Source organism: Triturus cristatus, chromosome 9, assembly GCF_964204655.1.
Source record: "Triturus cristatus chromosome 9, aTriCri1.1, whole genome shotgun sequence".
NCBI classification, from domain to species: Eukaryota; Metazoa; Chordata; class Amphibia; order Caudata; family Salamandridae; genus Triturus; species Triturus cristatus.
The window spans coordinates 330,838,012-330,859,559 of NC_140592.1; the positions used below are offsets into that span (position 1 = coordinate 330,838,012).

Here is a 21,548-nt window from a genome sequence, read left to right on the forward strand (position 1 = left end):
CACCCCTTGCCGACACACACCAACAACTCCATTCACACCACCAACAACTCAGCATTAGCATACTCCAGCTATACAAGAGTGAATCTGTATATTTGGTGGCGGTGCAGAGAAGTTAGTGTTCGGAGGTGAATTACTGCTTTGATGTGTGAATGACCTGTAAACACAAAAGGGGCCCCCTGCTACCCTATTTTATTCACCATCTCTGCAGGAAGGGCACCAAGTTGATTTCCGCCCAGGGCAGTATCCCAGCAAGGCTCTGTCCTGGAGCGGCCGTAGGGGCTTTAAAAAGTTATGTGAAACGTTATCATGTTGGCCCACAAGGGACATGGGGGGAGGCATGGATGTACAGGTGGTACTTAGCCAGGGAAGGTGTACTCCGGTTGTCACGAATAAACCTGCCCACCTGGTTTGGTGTCGACAGGGCCGGGCTGGCCGTGGCACCGGGCAGGCCGTGGCACCGGGCAATCCCCCGGTGCGCCGCACGGGTGGGGGCCGGTTTTGGGCCCGTGTGGGCCGTTTTTGTTAGCAGCGCCTGCTTGCACATCCCGACAAACGTTTGAATAAAATGTCTGTTTACTGAGCATTCATCACAAATTAATCGCCCTCCAGGTTACCAATTAACAGGTGCTATAATTAATTAAGTTGATGGTATTCAACAGCAAGAGCTCAAGTTGCCGCATGCCAGGCTTGGGTAGCTTGCCCATTTGTACTTTTTTTTTTTTAACTATGCACCCAGGGATTTGCAGGCTTCTAATTAACTAAAGGTACATTTGCGAGAATACAACCAGGACTGGACTGTCTCCTTCACCTGACAAGCGATAACTTGACAGCACTGGGTATTTTTTTTACTTTGGGTGGCTAAAAGTTAAGTCCGTCATCCTACTTGGATTCGATCCTGTGACCATCCCCAACTTGACCCCCCTATTCTTCAGGTACATACACCCAGATGCGGTCCTGCAGAAAGGTGATCTCTCTAACTTGTAGATCTGACAGCTTGTGAGTGTTCAAACCAGCGAAATTGGATAACATTGTGCGGGTGCAGTTTGCGGCCACAGGGACACTTCCAGTGATATCCGCTTTGTGTGCCTTTCATTTAGCACAGGAGAGCAGGGAGGCCGGGTGTTTTAAGCTTCAGACGGGCCTAACACAACTGCCTCACTCACAAACACCATCAGCCCTCATGTTTGAGTCGCATCCAGGCTGGGAGCTCACTGCGGTTTAACACCCTGATGCCAAGGTCACTGAGGAGGACAAAGACACTTTTTGTCTCTTCATAAATGCTCAAGGCAAACTTTGATTTGGAGCAGTGTTTTTTTTTTTACCTTCCCAACTCATGTATGTAAGAGATACGTATGGACTATAAGAAAGTCCAATATATCTATGAGTAATTACATTAATAATCACTGATATTATTCACTCAATTCACTCATAAGTGTTTATTACTGCACAAAGGGATTGCTTTTAGCAATCTTAGAATAATGAAAGATTCAGAAAAAAACAGCATGTCTTTACTAGTTCCAAACTGCCCCAACTTGCAAACATGGGGCCACTTTTTTTTAGGTATCTAATTCATTAGCGCCTTGAGACCCTCGCGGGTGAGTAGTGCGCTTTATAAACCCCTGATTGATTGATTGATTGACTAATAGTGACACTTTTATTTTGGTGCCCAGGCCTATTTTCTGTCCCAGTTCAACCTTGGACCAATCATCAAGGCTTGCAGGGCTTTTATGCAATGAGGGTTACACAATGTCATATTTTTTATTTTGACTTCATACTTACCTTTTTTTCTACAATATGGCCCCCACCTTCCTCCCCCAAACAATGTGTTGCTTCCAGATTGAGCATAGTTACTAGAGGACACCATATCAGAAAAGACACTGTGGTCTAATACTTATCTATTATTATATGAACAAATGTAATTTGGCAATATAGTCCAATTGTGGTTTTGATGAGAATCAGAACTGCAACTACCATAATGCATCACGTTGTAAAAGACCAGGATTACACCATTATGTTATTGATTGCATTGATATATCTGGTCATCTAAATAATGAGGGCAATCTTGTCAAGTTTCCCAAGTCCATATGTGATGTGATGCTCCATTCCAGGTTATTTCTTTGACTTCTGGGACTTGTAGTCTTGTTTATTCCATTATAAAACAGGAGTACGAGCCCCAGAATTCAAAGAAACAAAAATCTGGACTGTACAAGCACATCACACATGGACTTGATTAACTTGCCAGCTTTGGGAGGGGCTTGCCCTGTTGGTTGGTTAAATGAGAAACTTTTTATTTATTTGACTGGTGCAAGCCTAACTTTTTGTCTTGAAACACTGCGGTGTCCAGCACATTTTGTTGAGAGGTTTAAAAAGTTGTAAACACATGACAGCCAGCAACAGGCCGGATGTTAAGAGGTAATAAAAAGCAGTACGCATGTTTGCATGCTGGACCTTGTACCCTGCTTAGTGCAATCTGAAAATTGAAACATTTTCAAGCATTTAAAAGGCTGGAACTGGCAAATGTGAGATTAATATTAAGGAACTGTTTTGCCTTTTAAGTCCTCTTACATGGAAATATGTTGTCAAATTCTTAAGAAAGTTACTCTGTCCCAGCCCAACAAGTTTCTTAGGGGCATCAGTCTGTTGGCAGATTCCCTTCTACACCATGTATGTTTTATCCTGTTCTCTTCATGATGGAGTTAGACATGTCCCAATATTTCCCAAATATTTGTCGCTGTCACCTCGGAAAGGCGGGTTGCAGTCTGTCCTTGTTTGTCTAGGCCTTTTCTTCCACAACCCTTTCTGTACTGTTTTTGTTTTCACCTCCCACCCCACCAAGAACAAATGTGAACATTCTTCTCTCGGGGCATTTCAGTTCCTTGCAAATATCGTGAGGCTCATTTTCTTTTCTCATTCAAACGTAAAAGACTAACGAGATCAATATAGTTAATACTTTGGTGATAAAAATTAAAGTGTTGTATCATCGATAATTGCCATCTCGCCGAAGGGTCATGGCGCTTCAAGAGTATGTTCTTTCCCAGATACATACAACTTTAAAAGAAAAAAAATATATCAACCTTAAAAAGATACCCTGCTGACATTTGACTACGTGATCCCAAGGTTTTTCGAAGTTCTATGCAGCAGGTGCAGTAACCCACTATGCTCTTTTACTCATATCAGACCTCCAAGTTTCTTAAAACGTTTTCTTACAAATCGTAAAAAGTTTCAACTTTCAGGAGTTCCTGCTTAAAGTACAAATATTAGGAAGAGTTAACGTTTAAGGTTATCTTCGCATCAAGTAACTTTCAGAGGTGGATGTGTTTGGTCAACAGAAGAGAAATCAGATTTTCTTGTGATTAAGGTGAGCTGTGGGCTGCTGTCTTTACTCTCCTTTCACAAAAGCAGAGGCTGTCAGCTAGAAGGTAAATTCTACAACATTGCAAAAATCCAGAAACCAGTAGAAAGTTAATACCGTGATTGGAACCCGGAAGGCTAAATATTAATATTAACAAGGGCAAAAAATGTTACCGCTGAATTTCTGATTAAATCCTTCCGGGGGTGTTTTATGTATGCATCACTATTTCTAAAGGGCAAACGTAGCTGGGAAGCAATAGAGTGTTGTACATTCCGAGGCTGTTCTGAGACATACAAATGGAGAATGTACATCTTATAATTACACAATTACATTACCTTTCACAAACTTACAACTGCATTTCGTGATTCACCAAAAATTACACAACTTTCGGTCAAGTGTCAAGGCTGAGATTTGAACCCAGGTCTCTGGTGTCCAAGGCTGGTGTACTGGTTCCAAAGTTGATCTCTTAGCCACATCATCTCCACTTGATTCCAAACCATGGCACAAAAGTTTACGTGAGACTTGCCTGTGATCTCTTGCTCTCTGGAGATGTGGCCTCTGGGCTTGATTATGATACTCCGGACGCGGACTTCTCAGCAATGTGTAGAACCTAGATGGAAGGTGTTCCCTAGGAGCTAAATTGCTCAACTTAAAACTTGAATACGATGGTTCTACATCTACTTTTAGCTTTAGCAAAAATGGTGTGATTCCGGGCAAATCACTTTAGTTCTGTGTCTGAAACAGTACACATGCAACGCAATGTACTGCAGTAGGTTCTGCCTGCTATTGTCCCTATCTGGTGTTCCCACCCATATCCTGCTTTCTGCAATCTAGTGTCAACATACTGTTCTTTGTAGAGTAGCACCTCGTGTTCAGTACTCTGCAGCCGCAGTGTAAAATGTCCTCTGTAAAAGTGTTCTAAGGTGTTTCATGCCACATCAAATATTTTTTACTTTTCACTTTCAGGCCACCCTATATGGGGCCTAAACCTATTTCCTGTTTGGTGCTATTTAAGCCCTTGCTTGTTTCTTTTCGTGGTCCAGGCGCCAAGATGCCATAGGGCGATTGCTAGGCTTACTCAAGGCCCCTCAAGTCATCCTCTGTCTCTGGATATCGCTTTCTTAAGTGCATGATACTTCTTCAGGGTGATTGGGTTCATGCAGACATTCCTGATATAGTCCTTGCTCACACACACACATGCGCGCACACACACACACTCAAGAATTTGTTCTGTTTTCACTGATGTAACTAGCCCTAGTAACTCCAACACCACATTTGAGTGACAGGACAGTAGGGTCAGGATGGCATGTTCATCATAACCATTGAGGTACGTTCAGGATATTTGTAAAAAAAAAAGAAGCTAACTTCCCTTTCTCATGTACTGTCACAGGTGTTATGTACAACATTTTTTTATCGAAATGTAATGTTTCTAAATAAATGAAAAGTCTGCACTACATCTGCCTTGATCTTCTTTCCTGGACATTTAGTAATCAGACTCGGTTTGATCTATGTGGTATGAATTTTTCCTTGCGGAATGTGGCTGGTTAGGAGTGATTTGGGCAAATTTAGGCCCGGATCGGCATCATGATATGAATGTGCAATAGATCTCCCAAATATGGTATGCTGCAGGGTAATGGCAGACCTAATTGTTAAAAACAAATCGCTTCCACCAAAATACTAACCCTGAGTACCGAAACTTTAAAAATAATGAATCCTTAAGAAAATGAAACAGTGCCAAACAAAATAGACTTCCCCAAAAATTAACTGCAAAATTTACTGTTCGCCATTATGAAATCAAAATCCTCAGGTCACACTTCCCTAATTTGCTTTTCAGCTTATCACAAGGATGGTAGATGTTTCCCTAGCCCACCTGTTTCCTCATTCTTTTCAAGGTTTTGGATTGTGCCTTTTTCCGTGATTCAAAGGCTAACGTCAAATATATGTGTATTTCTACTGATCATTGGAATTCTAACAAACCGGAGTAATGTAAAGGGCAGGACTGCGAATGATGTGATGATTGATTGACATTTGATTCCCATGTGTAGATTTTCCCCTTTGGAATGTCTCCAACCCCTAGACCAAGAGGAGGTTTCTCCACAGAAGCATGTCACCACAGGCCTCGCAGGGACCCTCCTCGCGCAACCAGGCAAGCACGCTCTCACGGACCCTCCAGAGGTGACGTCAGCGCGCAGGCATCAGATGGACGCCGCCACTGCGAATGGCGACAAATAAACATTATTAGATGCCTGTCTCTCCTTTTTGGCAGATGTTTACGACCTGGCTCGTCAGAAGCCCGGCCATGCTGTGTCTTGACAGCATGGAAGGCCCTTTTCTTCAGTGCCTCCCCGAGGGCAATGGAGGCTTTTGTCTGCCTGCTAATCCTATGCAGGTATTTGCCATTAGGAGGTTTCCAGGTGTGCTTTTCTGCAGCCCCCCTCCAGGGTAGGGGCGAAGGCCTGAAGGGGACCTGCGAAAGAGGATGGTGTTTTGTTGTCATTTGTTGATTGGCAGCTCAAACGTTTAATTATACTCCTGTAGAACCGGCTGGAAACCCTAGCTGGTCCTTAGCATTTAACTTCAGTGCACTTTAGTAAATCTAGAAGAGTTCACACGTTCTGCCTAGAATGTTTAGAATGACGTGTGCTTATTACTTTCTAGAATAGCACGCATTTCTCTTACTAGAGCAGCTCACATGCTTTAAAGCAGCCAATGGTTTTCGGTATAGAATAGGTCGCATCTGGCAGGAATAGGGTTGATTTTTCTTTCTAGAATAGTGTATACTTCTGTCTAAAACATCAAAAAAGTCTTGCTCTAGAATAGCAGTTACTTCTTTCTACTGTAGAACACACACTTATGTTTAGAATAGTGCATATGTGTCTATAGAATAGTGTGCAGGTCAGTGGGTGTAAAAACACACTGCTGTCTAGATTTGTGCACATTTCTCTTTCTAGAACAGTGCAAACTTCCGTCTGTGTAGCACAGCCACCAGTAAACACGAAATGGTGCCCATGCTGGAGTGACGTATTCCCATGCACTGGAGGCAATGTAAGGCCATGAGTAAACCGTGTATAGGTCCAGCCAGAAGGAACGTGCACACCCCAGAAGAGGATCTGCAGGTAATTTGCGAGTCATCAAGGTGCAATTAAGAAGAAAAAAAAATGTAAATCCAGTATTTGTAAAGCGCGAACAATTACCCAAAGGCGTCAAGGGCTGTCGGGAAGATTAAGAAAGCTATTGCCCAGACTCACATGGTGCTAGGCTGACCTGCCGCCTGCGCCGGGGATTGAACCGTGAGCCACCTCGTTCTGATGTCACCCTGGCCGCTGCGCCACACCTCTTCCCACCAATTAAGAAGTATTAAAATATCTCAGACATAAGCGCTTTGAAGACCGACGCACCATCTTGCGACCAAATATATTGCTTCTAAATATGAGTCCATCAGTGACGAACATCTTTAGTTGAGGTCTCTTTCTTAGCCATTCTAGTTTAATTCATGATACCCTGAATCCTTAACCACCTCACCGGTCCACCAATATGCGGTCATCTCACCCACCCATATGCTGTCATCTCACTAGTACTTCCATCTCGCATCTTTCTCTCACCTCCCTGCTTCATTCACACCCAACCATTTGTTCTGCACTGCATCTTTTCACACGGATTGTCCAGGAGCAATAACTTCTATCTTCAAGTCGCAGTCCCAGTTCACCATCATTGAGCGAAAGTGCCACATTACACTGGTTTGTCCAAGAAAAACTGGACTTGAGTAGGATGTTTCTGATGACAGGGAGCTGATCTAGGTCTTTCTTTTTTAAATTTCCAAATCAACAAATGCTAATTGAAAGAAAGTGAAAGGTCTTGTTGGCTGGTTCTGTTTGCATAGTGCCCGGGTTCGCAGCTACTGCTTTTCCAACACTCCAAGTGTGCACATTGTGGAAAGATGCATCCGCTGTTTGTCATCTGCTCAAATATTTACATCCTGTCTTTGGCACCGAGCAGCTGAAAGAACTGTGTTCACACTGAAATCCAACAATATCAAACTTTATGTATAAATAGATGCATGAAGGGACATTCCTGCCACATCATTGCTCGCACGAAGCTTAATATGCGACTCAATGGAAATACATAAATGATTATCACGTTTGTTCAGAACTAGTTATCCGATTTTTTTTAATGCTATGTGGATAACGTTAACGAAATTACACTTATTTTTTGAACTACATTTCAGCGATCCTGCAAATATCTCTGCAAGAGTATAACTCGCCAAGAAAAGTCACAGAAGCTACCGGGTTGACTAGAAAATGTCTCTCTGCATGACGTGTTCTAATTAAACCAATCTCTTGCAGGTTATTAAACACGCAAACGTTTGGATTAAGCAAAATAATGAAAACTTGCACTTTTAATGCTATTCCTTCAATGTTTATGGTACGTTTCCTTTTTTTAAAATGCCATCGTACTGCAGCGATATACAGACTCATTATTTTAAGCAGCCTACATACCCAACATACTTGTCCTTCACCTTTATAGAATATCAACTTCTTATAGATTCCTGAATCCAGCCAAGCGCACTTGTCACCTGAATATTGGACTGTGTTTGTTTACCATGCAGATATCAGTCCTAGGATTTTTGGGGGCAAGGGTTTAGGCGCATGGTAGCATTTTTATAAGGAGATTTATAAGTATGGTACATATTTTAGGAGTCCTTTTTCTGAGTCTGTTTTTTCACTTTGCCACTGGATTCAAGCAAGCCTGGCTGAAGACGGCTGAAATGCCAGAAACCGGTCCTAGGAAGCTTGTTTCCGGTCCAGGGAAGACATGGCTTGGCAGTTCGGGCTGGACTGTTCCCATGAGGCACAGGGTCAGACTGATTTGCATATGGCCATGTCTGAACTGGGGTGGCAGAGTTGGCTAAAGAACGGTGATGGATTAAACCCAGATCAGTTGACTGGGGGTGAATGCTTGCAATGCTCAATACTCCGTCCATCATTTCCTTTGGTTTTTGCTCTGTTTTTTCAGTGCCTTAATGCTACTGATGTTGGCACTGCAGTTCATGTCGACCGAGGTCTCAACTTTCACAGGCCCATGAGCGAGTACCCATCCATTCCAGGTGTGTTTTGTGTATGGGTTGTGGTGCCTTCTTTATGCCATTGTAATGTCAGGACTGTCTATCTATGAGCACTAAGCAAGGACAAATCTTGACTGGATGAGCTGCTCAGGCTTGGATCTCGGAATTTTGAGAGCTTTGTACTAATACTTTTCATCAAGAAGAGGAGGACATTTGATTGGTTTCCTCGAACATCATATATGCCCACCCCTTTAACGCAGCAATTGTTGTTTTAATTTATTTTATCTGTGGGGATTATTTTACCTGCTTATAAGTCTAATTATTTAATTTCATACGTTTTGGAAGCAATGTCATCTTGACAAAATACTGAACGTCAATAAATCGTTGCGAAGCCCGTCTGATTCCTCCTGTTTTCCATTCTCGGAGCAAAACGGAAGGCAGAGCAACCTTCAGTGGCAGAGAATATCTGAGCTCTGCTGCTTTGGCTAACGGTCCATTAACAATTTATATATGATCTCTACCCTTCTTAAAATCGACCCACCAAAATATAGCTTGCAGGTAGCACCCAAAAGTTTCCTGCAATCCTGTATGGCTGCAGGTAATGCCCTCCACCGCCAAAGTAATCTGCAGCATGGGCATTTACATAGACTCTTGCCTTGAATACCTCAGACTCTAAAGTGGCCACCAGCTGTTTCCTTCACTTGAAAATTATGAAGAGCATGCTTTCTTGTGTTGACCTACAGTTTCATGTGCCAGTGATGAAGATCCTGATTCAGTCTAGGCTTGATTATGGTAATGGTATCAATGTGGTTGCCCTATTCACCATCTTCAGCGGAATACAAATGAGGCAGTGGAGTAGATTACAGCCAGTGCTCTCTGCATGCGAACATATTCTTAGATCCTTTCACTGGCTACTTATTTTCAGAAGGACTAATTTCAAAGCTGTGGCGATTGGGTATAAAGCAATCCATCAGAACATACCTGACTTTAGCCATTAAATGTAAGTGGCATTATTCGAGAGGTGTCTGGGCAAGTCCTTCTTTAGGGCTCAAAACTAGAATTGTGACCCGTGGCTACAAGGCTTTCCCCGCCTTTCGCTCTGTTCTTAGTCTGATTTATTACATTTTAGAAAATGACTCAAAAAGGTTATTCTTTGTGTTCTAATGGTATTTATGTGGTGTTTCTGTTTTGAAAATATTTTCCTCCGCTGGGTTTTAGTATGGGTTTTAGTATACGTTGTATTCTGTCCCGCAAAAAGAAGCTTTAGGCTTGTGTGCAATCCGGGGAGAATCTCACCAATATATGGTTTGTCCAACATTACTGTGTATGGGTTTTAGTATACGTTGTATTCTGTCCCGCAAAAAGAAGCTTTAGGCTTGTGTGCAATCCGGGGAGAATCTCACCAATATATGGTTTGTCCAACATTACTGTGAAGGCTGGCCTGGAGCTGCACTTATTGTTAACAAGAGTAATAACTACTCTACTAAGCCCTGAAGAAGTCCCATGAGGGATGAAACGCGTTGGCAAAGCAATTGTGTGGTGATTTTAATAAATAACGGAATATGAGATTTACAATAAAAGATTTTCTACAACTATACTCAAGATACATAACTGTGTGATATTTATGTTTTTTGGAAGTTATTCATCTTTTCATATATTGTGTTTATTCGCCAGAACAAGTTGTACTATGACAGCTATATAAATAGAAAATATTTCTCTCGGTGCGGGGTTAATTTTCAGTTGCAAATATGATGTGGGCATGGTGGCTACGTCGTCATGTGTTTTTTTTTTTTTCTTTAGCCATGCTGCACAGCATTGCCAAATACCCCAGGCAAATCCAATAGGTCTAAAAACCAAGGCCTATTGACTTAACCAGTGCTTGTTATAGGTAGAGTGAACTTGTTGAGTGTCTTGGAAAATGTGGGAGATTTGACTGGTCTGGCAAGTCAAGCTATATAGAGATTGAACCACCCAGGAGAGTGTGTGCAGTGAAAGCAAACTTGGGAAAACACATTTAGGGGTTCGCCCCACCCCAAGGTGATAAAGTTTGAGAGATCTTCAAACACCCCAAGATGTGCTTGATTTGAGTTGGTTCTGTTGTTATTCACCGATGACAGCATGGCCTCTTTCATCATGAAAAGAAAAAGTCGACACTGAGAATTGGAAAAAACTAATAAAGGACCAGGCCCACATACTAGGTTAGTGGATGTCTACAAGTAAGCTTCTGCGGGCAGAGGGGAGGAGAAGGAGCCTATATATAAGGTATATGTTGGTTCAGTTCCCGGATTTGGCCTGGTTCCAATTTCATGGCAGGTTGGAGGAATTATGTGCATTTCTAAGAAGAGAGAGAGAGAGAGAGATAAGGAACATACTCCTACTCATGCCTACTGCTACATGAAACAGAAAGTTCTGGATCTCAAATTACCTGCATTCACGAGTGTAGGAGTAAAACATCTTGAATCTTCCCTTCTCTTTCCGCTTGATTAGATCGATGTTTTGAGTTACAGTCAATGATGCTGAAACACAGATGGGACACAAAAATAAACTGTGAAGCTTTATCAGGCAACTTTGGCTTCGATTTAAACTGCTGTGCATGGACAAAAATGCAATTGTCAGTCAGAATTAGGAAACTTGGCTTTGTGACATGGCAAGGCTTCCTTTTTAACTTGCAACAATAAACACCTGCCCACCCAAATGTGTAGTGCTTGATTTCCTCACATTACTGCTCTACTGTTGTGGCATATGAAAAACCACAGACCTACTTTGATGGTAAGGTCAACGTATCATGAGCAATCAGCAACACTGGAAATGTGTTTGTGCAGTCCATTGACACAATAAGGATGACTTCGAGGCATTGGTTTAAGAAGTTGTTGCATGGTAAAGGTACTTAAACATTAAAGGGTCAGACAACGTGTGTCCTTTTGTGGTAGTATCTTTTATAGGGCTAGCAAACTGTTAGTGTTGTAGCACCCTAAATGTTTTTTTATTATTAAGATTTTTTTTGTGAGTAGTTTGTCTCCTAATAGTATTTTTCTCTTTGTTTTTTTGTAGTTAGATAATCCCACTTAGTGTAATATGGCGTTTCAAGGAATATTGAGTAATATTTTAGTTTGAAAACTGATACTCCAGTACTTTTATGGCGAAATTGTAGCTATTAAAGAGGACAAAAAGATTTGATTCCCTAAGGAGGACCTGCAGCTGTTCCGCTAGGTAAAAGTGTTTTTTTTTCAAGGAAAGGTTCATAGACTCTAAATGCAGAAAGAGAAATTAAATTGTTTTAAAATATAAAAAGTAATTTAAAAAAATGCTTGAGCGGAGCTCTGTCTATGGCCGCTTTTATTGTATTATTGCGTTTGCATAGCGCCTCATACCCCTGATGAGGAAATGCTTTAGGCGAGCAAAAAATAGGCTACTTTAATCCTTGTGTTTGGTTGGCAGAGTGTGTGTTTACTGAGTCTTGCCTGGGAAAGGTTTTGTTCAGTGCATGAGCTTCTGACAAAATTCCACATGTTGTACATTTATAGTACACTTTCATGCGGAGTTCAGTGAAGGGATGTTTGACCGATGCAGTAATCTCAAAGAAGTACCGAGTGTAATGTGAGGTGATAGTTACTGCAAGTCAGCTGAACAAGCGTGCAAGGACAACTGGAAGAGGCCAAGGTGCAATATTAAAATCAATAACCCCAACCACAGTCCAACAAAAAAATAAGTATATGTAGCAGAGTTGTAACTGGCAGGTTTACACAACAACATCGCATCCAAACTTGCTCCCAGCTCCAGTCTCCTCAGTTTTCGAGCACTAAATTCCAGTTGAAAAGATCAAGTCTTGAAGGATTGTATTCGGGAATGTCGCACATTTAAGACCCTGCAAAAGAAAGACTAGCAACTTCAACCAAGCACACAAGACCCTCTGTGTCCATCTTCAGTGCAGGTTTTCTGTGTCTTCTATGTCATTTCACATGGCATGTCTGGCTTATTAGCAATGAGGAGGAATCTGAATATTGCATGTTCTTGATAGTTACTTTTACCGGTCCAGGACCTTCCAGTGCATAACATCAGTGTGGCATTGCTTGTACCCCAGTGGTCGATTTCAGATTTGTTTTCAAGAAAGCAAAACTATAGAATTGTGTAGAGTGCACTATAACAATTTATTTGTTTCTGCCTTGCCATTTCTCCTTTTAAAAAGAACTAAACCAATGGTGTTTTTTTAATGTATCTTTATTGCTTTAGTTTAATATTATTGCTTTTAATACAAAAAACTGAGAAATATTATTTTATTATTGCTAAAGCATTTAATTGTGTTTTTCCCACCGTGCCAATACATTAGTTTTGCTGGGGACTTCTTGTGTACATCCTTTCAAGGGAAAACTGTGATCTAATTCCTTAAATATTTTAGTTCATTTTACTAGACTTGTGTTGCCTAGATTTAGCAGCGCTGAGGTGGCGAAAGTTAGCACTAGTTTTGATAACTACCTAACTGAAGCTAGAGAAAAAATCATCCATCATGTAGACTGCATTCATATCTTTGTAAGGTGCTGTATAGAGCCATCCAGAGGTTTGACTGTATTCTACACTCTGTGAGGAGAGATATATGTATGTGGATTTGTGTAGAACGAACCACGCTCCAAAGCGAAGGACAGGGAAGAAGAGCTTGGGTAAGGGGTTGGTGAACATTAAAGGCTGAAATGTGAAGCAGTGAGAGGGCAGGAAGAACAGTGTTCAGGGTCACTGCTGACCCATTCCCCATGGGCTGGAGCCACCTTCAGATAAGACCCACAACCAAAATAATGCAAAGTGTTGGGTGTTGCTTGAAGAGTCGAGTCTTGAGGTCTTTTCTCAAGCAGGATAAGGGAAAGCACTTCCCTGTTTGTTTTATGCATGCAGAATTAGTAAGTTCGTTCTTCTTCCTTGTAAACAGGGCCGGTTTTAGCGCTGGTGGCGCCCAGTACGACAATAATTTTTGGCGCCCCAAAATTTAGCATAACCCCATGACCGCCTCCTCTGATTCTCTCACCACCACTGGTTGAAAGTGCCCCTCATCTCTCCAATCATGTTATTACTAAACACATCGCCCCCCTCCTTGAGGTCAACGCCCCCCTCCACAGGCCAGCGCCCAGTGCGACCGCCCTGCTTGTGAAACCTGCTCCCCACAGCCCACTCATTTTGCAGTGCCCTCTCTCCATGAGGAAGCTAAGCTCGCCAGCGTTCCTTCAAGTGCTTTGTATTACTGTTTCCGGTCCCTTTAAGATCTGTATCACTAAAGTTCACTGGCGTTTTCCATTAGGGTTGTGGTATTTTAATGTTGCATAAATGCTCTTTAAATTATTTATGTTGGATTTCTTTCAATTTGAGCACTTCCTAGCCATTTGTCTATACCCTAGAGTGCTGGTGGTTTTTCATCTTGTCATTTGTTTTCGTTTTTATTTTGTGGTGCTACTTTGTGTTGGCCCGCCTGTGTAGACAGGACCATTGCTTATAGTTTTCTTATGGAATGTTTTTGTGGGTTGACGGAATTAGTCATTTATCTAATAGCAATATACAGGACAGTTTCAGAACTTGTGGTACATGTGTGCTCCGAAAAAGAGAGGCAAAATATAACTTCTTGTTGTTATTTTATCAGTCTTACATCTGTTCCCCTTAATTTTCGACTAAAAATGTAGAGTTCACATCAGTCCCATGCCACATTCAAGCTGGTTAGAAAAGGTGATGCATCGATTTAGATCCATCCGAAGGGAGCCCAGACAAGAGAGGAAACGTTCACATGGGGCGCAATGACTTTGACACTGTATTTTACCTCCAAACTTCACGTGCAGTCGTGTTAATTCGTTCGTCCTGTGGCTAGACAGGTTCCCTGATATAAATAATTCATTCATTGATTGAGCGCAATACAATTGTCTCTGGTGCCTTCTTTTAAAAAAAATCTGTATTATTAGTTTCAATTCTCTGATTCCTTCTTGCTGAAGATGACACACCCCGCTAGTTCAATCTCTTCTTTTTTCTAATAGAAATGCTGTTCAGGACAGCTGCCATCGAACCATGTGGGCAAATGATAGGTGCACATTCATATGAAGACAGTAGGCGATGGGTGGTTACCTCAACTGTGGTTTGGGTGGCGGGGTGCGGGAGTTAAAATGGGGATTTGTGATGGCTTCCTATGACACTCTAAGTCATTCCTTTAATTAAGATAATTGCAGTCATTAAAATATTCCATATACATTACTATTCACATGTGCTGTCCAAAACTGAAAACAGTGTGGCAGGATGACTGTTTTAGTCTATAGCCGTGCCCCTACTATCACTCACAAACTATGGGCCTTATTGTTTTATAATTTGGGGAATAGAGTAATCTTCGCTGGCCTGAAAAAGGGTTTACCATCTGCCAGGCCAAGACTACTTTAATTTTTGAAATGGCTGCTAAGCTGCCACTCATTTCCAAAGGATTGGCAGGTACTGCTGTCACAGTGGTTCCAATTAATGCTTTTTGAAGTTTGATGCACAGCTCCGTGAACATGACGGAGAAACCCATCGAACTATTTTATTTGAAAAAATAAACTCCTGAAGTGGGATTTTCTTCTCGAAAATGAAAAATAAAATGCCCCCTCGCCATTGGAGGTTCCTCCCGTGGAGAGGGGGGCATTTAACAGGTTTTACTGCCCATTACTGCAACAGTTAGTGATCTGCCTCTGATGGACCTTACTCTGTAGAGCTGTCGGAGTAGTCTCTGCCGTGGTTTCACCCAAGGTCTGCTCGCATATCGCTCGGACAGGCTGACCACAGTGTTGGCAGCATGAATACTCCGTTGCAACAGAGTGTCCACACCGCCAAGATCTAAATCAGGCCCTATATCCCCCCTAAACCCCGATACTCGTCATTCCCAAATCACACAAGTGCCACCCGATGCTCATTATTTTCACTTTTACTCAACATCACAAGAATGACTCCCCCCGAACCTGCCTCGCTCAGTGCCTGCAGGAGGGCCCTGCAGTGCTTCATCTTATGAGTAGAACACCAAGCACAACCGTAGGTAGCCCACCTGGTACCTCCCCTGCGAACTCCTTGTCACTTATGTACTGTCCAACGTTTGGCCATAATTGTTCGCCTACTATTCGACCGGTGTATTTTCTACCTGAATTATATTTAACTACATGATGTTATGGACTGTTTTAATTTTGTATAAGCACTCAGTACATGCAGCCTAGTTGGAACCTTATGCACTAGTGCCATGAGGTGGGCAGCTCTACTTAAGCTCCTTCATGGAGGATAGTATGTTATCTGCTTTATAAATCCATGCAAGACTTTATGCACTTTAATTTAGAAAGCTATCTGTAACCATCTCATGTTTTTTTACCTTGTATTTTTTAGTTTCTATCCCATGCAATTAGTACATGCCTGGAATAACATTGCATGCAACCAACTTCCCATCTTTACAAGAAAGACTAACATTTTTGCAGCTTGTGACTTCTCAACCTTTTAAACTTCCTAGCTCATAACCTCGTTTGTAATCGAAGAAAGAACAATGGGTCAGTGACATCCTGTCTGTCATAAAAAGGTCTTTTCTTGGATGTTGGCAAATATTATTAAGTGGGTAATTGAAATTTACATCGCAAGATATCACCGCCTGATATTGACCCACCCATGATCCAAGGGGGTCTAGACACCATTGCTAGTCATCCCTGCTTGGAGACTCTGATCTTTGCCGCTTTAGTCTGGTATCGTAACAAAGGCCCAAACCTCCTCTTCACACTGATCCATAAATCGTTTGATTAAGTCATTGGCACCCTCCATTTAATATTTCAAACCAGTCAAGGCTGTGGCATTAGAAACTATTAGTTTGCTAGGCCAGCTTGCTGTCAAGGTTCAACCAAGCCGAATAGCTGACTATACATCTTGTACAGTTAGCATCTGTTCATGTATGTGCGCAACAGTCCTTGTAAAGTGCTCATACACCGTTAAGTTTTGGGCACAGAAAAGTAGAAAGAAAACACAGGCCCAAATTACCTTTGAAATGGTAAAGATGTTAAACCCTTCCTAAACCTCAGGTAGTCAGCTAATAATATAATAACTAGATTTGTATTCAGTGCTTCCGAACACACTTCATATGTTTTTAAGCACTGTAAAGAACTTCTTGTAAATAATGTAATATTATTCAGTTTTCCAACCCAGAAGGGTGGGAGACTCAGTCATAAGCAATACACTCGCTAACCACCCTTCTGGTACTGCGGTAAACTATTCCTCAATATGGGGGTAAGCATAGAAAAGGACCTACAGCCCACCTTTCACCAGCTCTTGAACTACAGGACTAATGCTAAGTTTTTTGAGTCGCCGTGTCCTGATAGTGCGATAGGGTTGCGGCTTTTTTTTCAACAGCTGGAGGCTGAGGGAGGGCTGGTCAAATAACCATGTGGACAATACAGAGCGCGTTAACGTCAGACCGCTTCTGGACTGCGAGCCAACGTAGAACTTTAAGATGATGAAAAATATTCTTGTACTTAAGTCTCTCAAAAATAGGTGAGCAGGTGTATTTTGAACCAGTTACAGCTGCTTAAACCTGTGACCAACAATGGTCCACATACATCTATTTAAAACCCCAGTTTTCTGCGTTATATGAATGGAATTTGCCATGACTTTAATTGAAAAACAAAAAAAGTAAAACATTTTTTTAAAAAAAGTTATATTTTTCAGATATCAGTAGGAGGGGCAGGCCTTCATGCCTCTAGCCTGTGGTCTGGAAGCTCTACCGGTCCCCTTCACCACCTTTAAAAAAAATGTGTTTTTAAAAAACACAGAACTTTACTTAGTACTTTGGAAGTGCCTTTCAAATGCTGGTCCAAGCATATAGCATCCACCTAATTTTCCATGTTTGCTCACTGTTTAATAGAAGCTCCGAAGTGTGAGTGATGGGATCATTTAAGTAGTGAAATCTTAAGCTGGCTCAGTGAATAAATACTCGGCTTTGAAATCTAGAATTAAATCGCTGTATTGGTAATGGACATGTATGCATATGTTAGATATGGCTGACATGCATACAAGTCCCACATCTTTTAACTTGGCTTCCTGATGAGCTCTTTAAATGACGAATCGTCTAACATCCCAGACAATGCTAATATACCTAGAAATATCACAATATCTGTACCTCAATCTGTATTTTGCACACCCTTTCCCAAGGCTGTGAATTGGGTGCCTATCCCATGCATCTGTATTGAAATTCCCAGAGGCAGATTATCAAATAAAAAAACACAGCACACCTGTTTTTAACACTTACTAGAATGGTCTCTTTGTGAAGTTAGTAGACATGATTACAAGGGTTGAGTTCTTCTGTTTGTGACGAAATGCATCATATTTGATCTACCGCCTTCCCCCAGGTAACAGACGTCTATAAACTGCTCTTTTTTTTTTAAGGATATTGAAATCTGAGAACAAAGTCACCTGAACAAATTCTGAGTTCTCATGACGCAGTTTTCCCCTCACTTAGTTAGGTGGTTTTTATTTTCTAAACTGGAAAACTCGATTCACTTGGTCAGGTCCTACTCTAATTAATTGGGTGCTTCAGTGGTACCCACTGAAAGCAGAAGGCCAGTGCCCAGTCTGTCAGAAGGGCACAACCAGGGAGAATGGCAAAGTGGACTCTACAGGAAGACACATTTACAGATCGGTGCCAAGGCTGATTGGAAGTGGTGAGGTGATTAGATATTCGGTTGCCTGTGATCAAGTATTATGCACATAAGTTTGAAGATTTACGTCTGGACTCAAGAAAGAAACTCTCTTGCCAAACACACTTATTCTTCAATATGTCGAGAGGGACATATTGAATTAAGATGGCAAGGAGAACTTTCCCCCCTCCTCTTGCTACCGATTAAGAAAGAGGCCAGATACAATTAAAGCTCCCTTTAGGAGCTGTGAACATTTTGGTGAATAGTGTTACTTGGTCCAGTTCACTGAGTGTTTTCTCTCGAACTGGGAGTGAATCTCCCCTGACTCACTTTGAACCGGGGACCGCAACATGGGCACTGCATATTTCTTCCTAAGAAAAATAGGCTGCTACAAATTCCACAGAGGCTGAGTTCTACCCAGGAAATCCTAGCTACATACTAGGCAATAGACAGAAAAAAATTACATCCTCATTAGCCACAAAGACTACATTGAAAATGCTCCCAATGCAGGCCAAGAGACATATGCAGTATTCTGATATTAAAAGAGAATTAGAGTGTATGGCAAACGTCTGAAAAACTCAAGATCATACATTTTGGCATATAATAAAGAGTTATTGTACATCACATAAGGGGTTGATATGTTAACTGTTTTAGTGGCTCTCTGGCATTGCATTGGGAAGGGAGAAAGTAAATGCAAAACAAAGGCTCGGAATCTAGGAATTCTTAGACATTCTTAGTTCAGTTCAGTCGGGTTATCGGCAACTACCATTCACCTCCTCTCCTTTACATGGATTCCAATGTCACAAAAATCTCCAAATATCCCAGCTCTGCAGTGTTTACTTCTTTGCCCCACGCCTTTCTGGGAAAACTGTTTGGCCGCACAGGTTGATGCCCAGCACCTAAGCAACAAGTGACTGTGATCTAAAATCCACTGCAAAGCCAAGTGAGAGGGATTTAATAGTTGTTGCTAGGGAATCTGTGCCAGAAATGTTTGCCTAATTTGCATAGATGATTGCATGATTGAGCATCTGCAAGGGATTATGCATATTGAGCAGAACCTCTAGTAGCCATTGGGAAACTCCTCAATAACACGACCAAGTTGATGCTCAAGTCTTCATTCTGCTTCCTGCCTCAGCAACATCGGAATCCAAGAGAGGGCTCTAGATTGGATCATCTCGTTCCTCGCCGGAAGAACCCAGAGAGTCCGCCTCCCCCCGTTCAGATCCGATGCCACCGAAGTCATCTGCAGCGTCCCGCAAGGATCATCACTCAGCCCCACCCTCTTCAACGTCTACATGAGCCCCCTCGCAGCCATCGCACGCCAACACAACCTCAACATCATCTCCTACGCCGACGACACTCAGCTGATCCTCTCCCTCACCAACGACCCAGCCACCGCCAGAACCAACCTACACGAAGGGATGAAAGACGTAGCCGAGTGGATGATGAACAGCCGCCTGAAACTGAACTCAGACAAGACGGAAGTCCTCATCCTGGGATCATCACCCTCCGCCTGGGACGACTCCTGGTGGCCCCCCGCCCTGGGCAGCGCACCCAAACCTACCGACCACGCTCGCAACCTGGGCTTCATCCTAGACTCCTCCCTCTCGATGACCAGACAAGTCAACGCCGTCTCATCATCATGTTTCAACATCCTACGCATGCTACGAAAGATCTTCCGATGGATCCCCACCGAAACCAGAAAGACGGTCACCCAGGCTCTCGTCACCAGCCAACTGGACTACGGAAACACCCTCTACACCGGAACCACAGCCAAACTACAGAAAAGACTCCAACGCATCCAGAACGCCTCCGCACGACTCATCCTTGACATCCCCCGACACAGCCACATCTCTGGTCACCTGAGAGACCTGCACTGGCTCCCCGTCAGCAAGAGAATCACGTTCCGACTCCTCACCCACGCACACAAGGCCCTCCACGACCTGGGCCCCAGATACCTCAACAACCGCCTGACCTTCTACACTCCCACACGCCAGCTAAGATCGACCAGCCACGCCCTCGCCACCGTTCCACGCATCCGAAGAGCCACCATGGGAGGAAGATCCTTCTCCTACCTGGCAGCCAAGACTTGGAACTCCCTCCCCATCCACCTCCGCCTGACCCAAGACCACCTCTCCTTCAGGAAGCAACTCAAGACCTGGCTGTTCGAGCAGTAGCGGACCCCCCTCCCCCTAGCGCCTTGAGACCCTCCGGGTGAGTAGTGCGCTTTACAAATGTCTTGATTGATTGCAATAGAAATAATTTTGCTAGAGTATTTGTCATGGTACCAGGAGCTAATGAAGTTGGGCTTACTTTGCTTCTCAGGAAGGAGAGGGTGGAGCGGGTGCTAGAGAAGAGAGACCGCAGCTTTCCCCATTCACAGACAAGCAGCCAAACTGAGCTGTGCTGGTGAGATCTTTTTAAAATCTGCAATGGTGAGCTGAATTTATAGACGAGAGGGAAGGTACCACAATGGGTTGAGGGCAAAACGTATTAAACCGCACCGACCGGTCACACCCAGGGGACAGGGAGATGAGAGCCACAGAAGCCTGCAGAACAGACCTACAAGGGTAGTTCAAATCCACAAAGGAATTAGTCTGATTGGCTGTCCAACTCCTAACATTCCACTCGGGTGCTAGCCATGATTCATTGCACAGCATTCTCATTTCGGTGTTCCAGGTCTACACGCCAGTACCGAGGCAGTCTTCATGTCTCGCTGCTCCAGTGTTTTGCTCAACTATAATAAGCTTGGTAGGTGTACATGATGTCATACCCAGTAGCCATGCAAGAGCGTAGCTGTCATTGGTGCAGCAGGTGCAGTTGCATGGATCTCATGATCTCATTGTGCATCATTTGTAACTGTTGTTTGCTACCCAACATTCAGAGAACCTATTTCCTTTGCTTGCATTGGGGCTCATGGCACCCTTGCAACCCCACGTTAGCCACATTTAAAGTTGCTGCTGATTTGGCAGTTTTTGCATCCAGAGTTTAACGTCTTACCATGATGGTTGCTGGAAGTGTAGCTCCCTAAAACCCCCAATCTAGGTGATATCACAAGTGATGTATATTGTGGAACTTATCAACAGGAGGGAAATTGTTCTCATGGAACACATAGCCTGATATCACAAGTTGCGATGGAACAATGGAGTACCGTCCTACAGTGTATAAGGTTCTAATGGGACATAACAAGGAGACATTGAAGTGATGCAACAAGCTAATGCATACCTTTGTACTGAATTTGTTTTACTTCAATGATATATTTCTTGGTTATGTTAGTAACAGAATAGCAGGATCAACAGGGCAACATGGGCTGGTGAGAACAGTTTTTGGATCTACATAAGGTCGGAGATGAGAACATATATTAATTTTGTTTTAAGGTAGGATCTTGTCCTAAGTCTCAGGTCTGTTACAACTTGTTAACCCACTTGTTTTATCTGCAAATCCTAGTGCAGTAAACATGCTTTACCTGGCAACCAACAGTTGT

The 21,548-nt window shown here is 42.7% G+C and overlaps 1 protein-coding gene across 3 annotated transcripts in view; it reads left to right on the forward strand.

Moving 5' to 3' along the window:
• MST1R (macrophage stimulating 1 receptor) overlaps window positions 1-21,548 on the forward strand; it is a 391,011-nt gene that overhangs the window by 26,753 nt on the left and 342,710 nt on the right. The gene's annotated exons all lie outside the window — the stretch shown is intronic.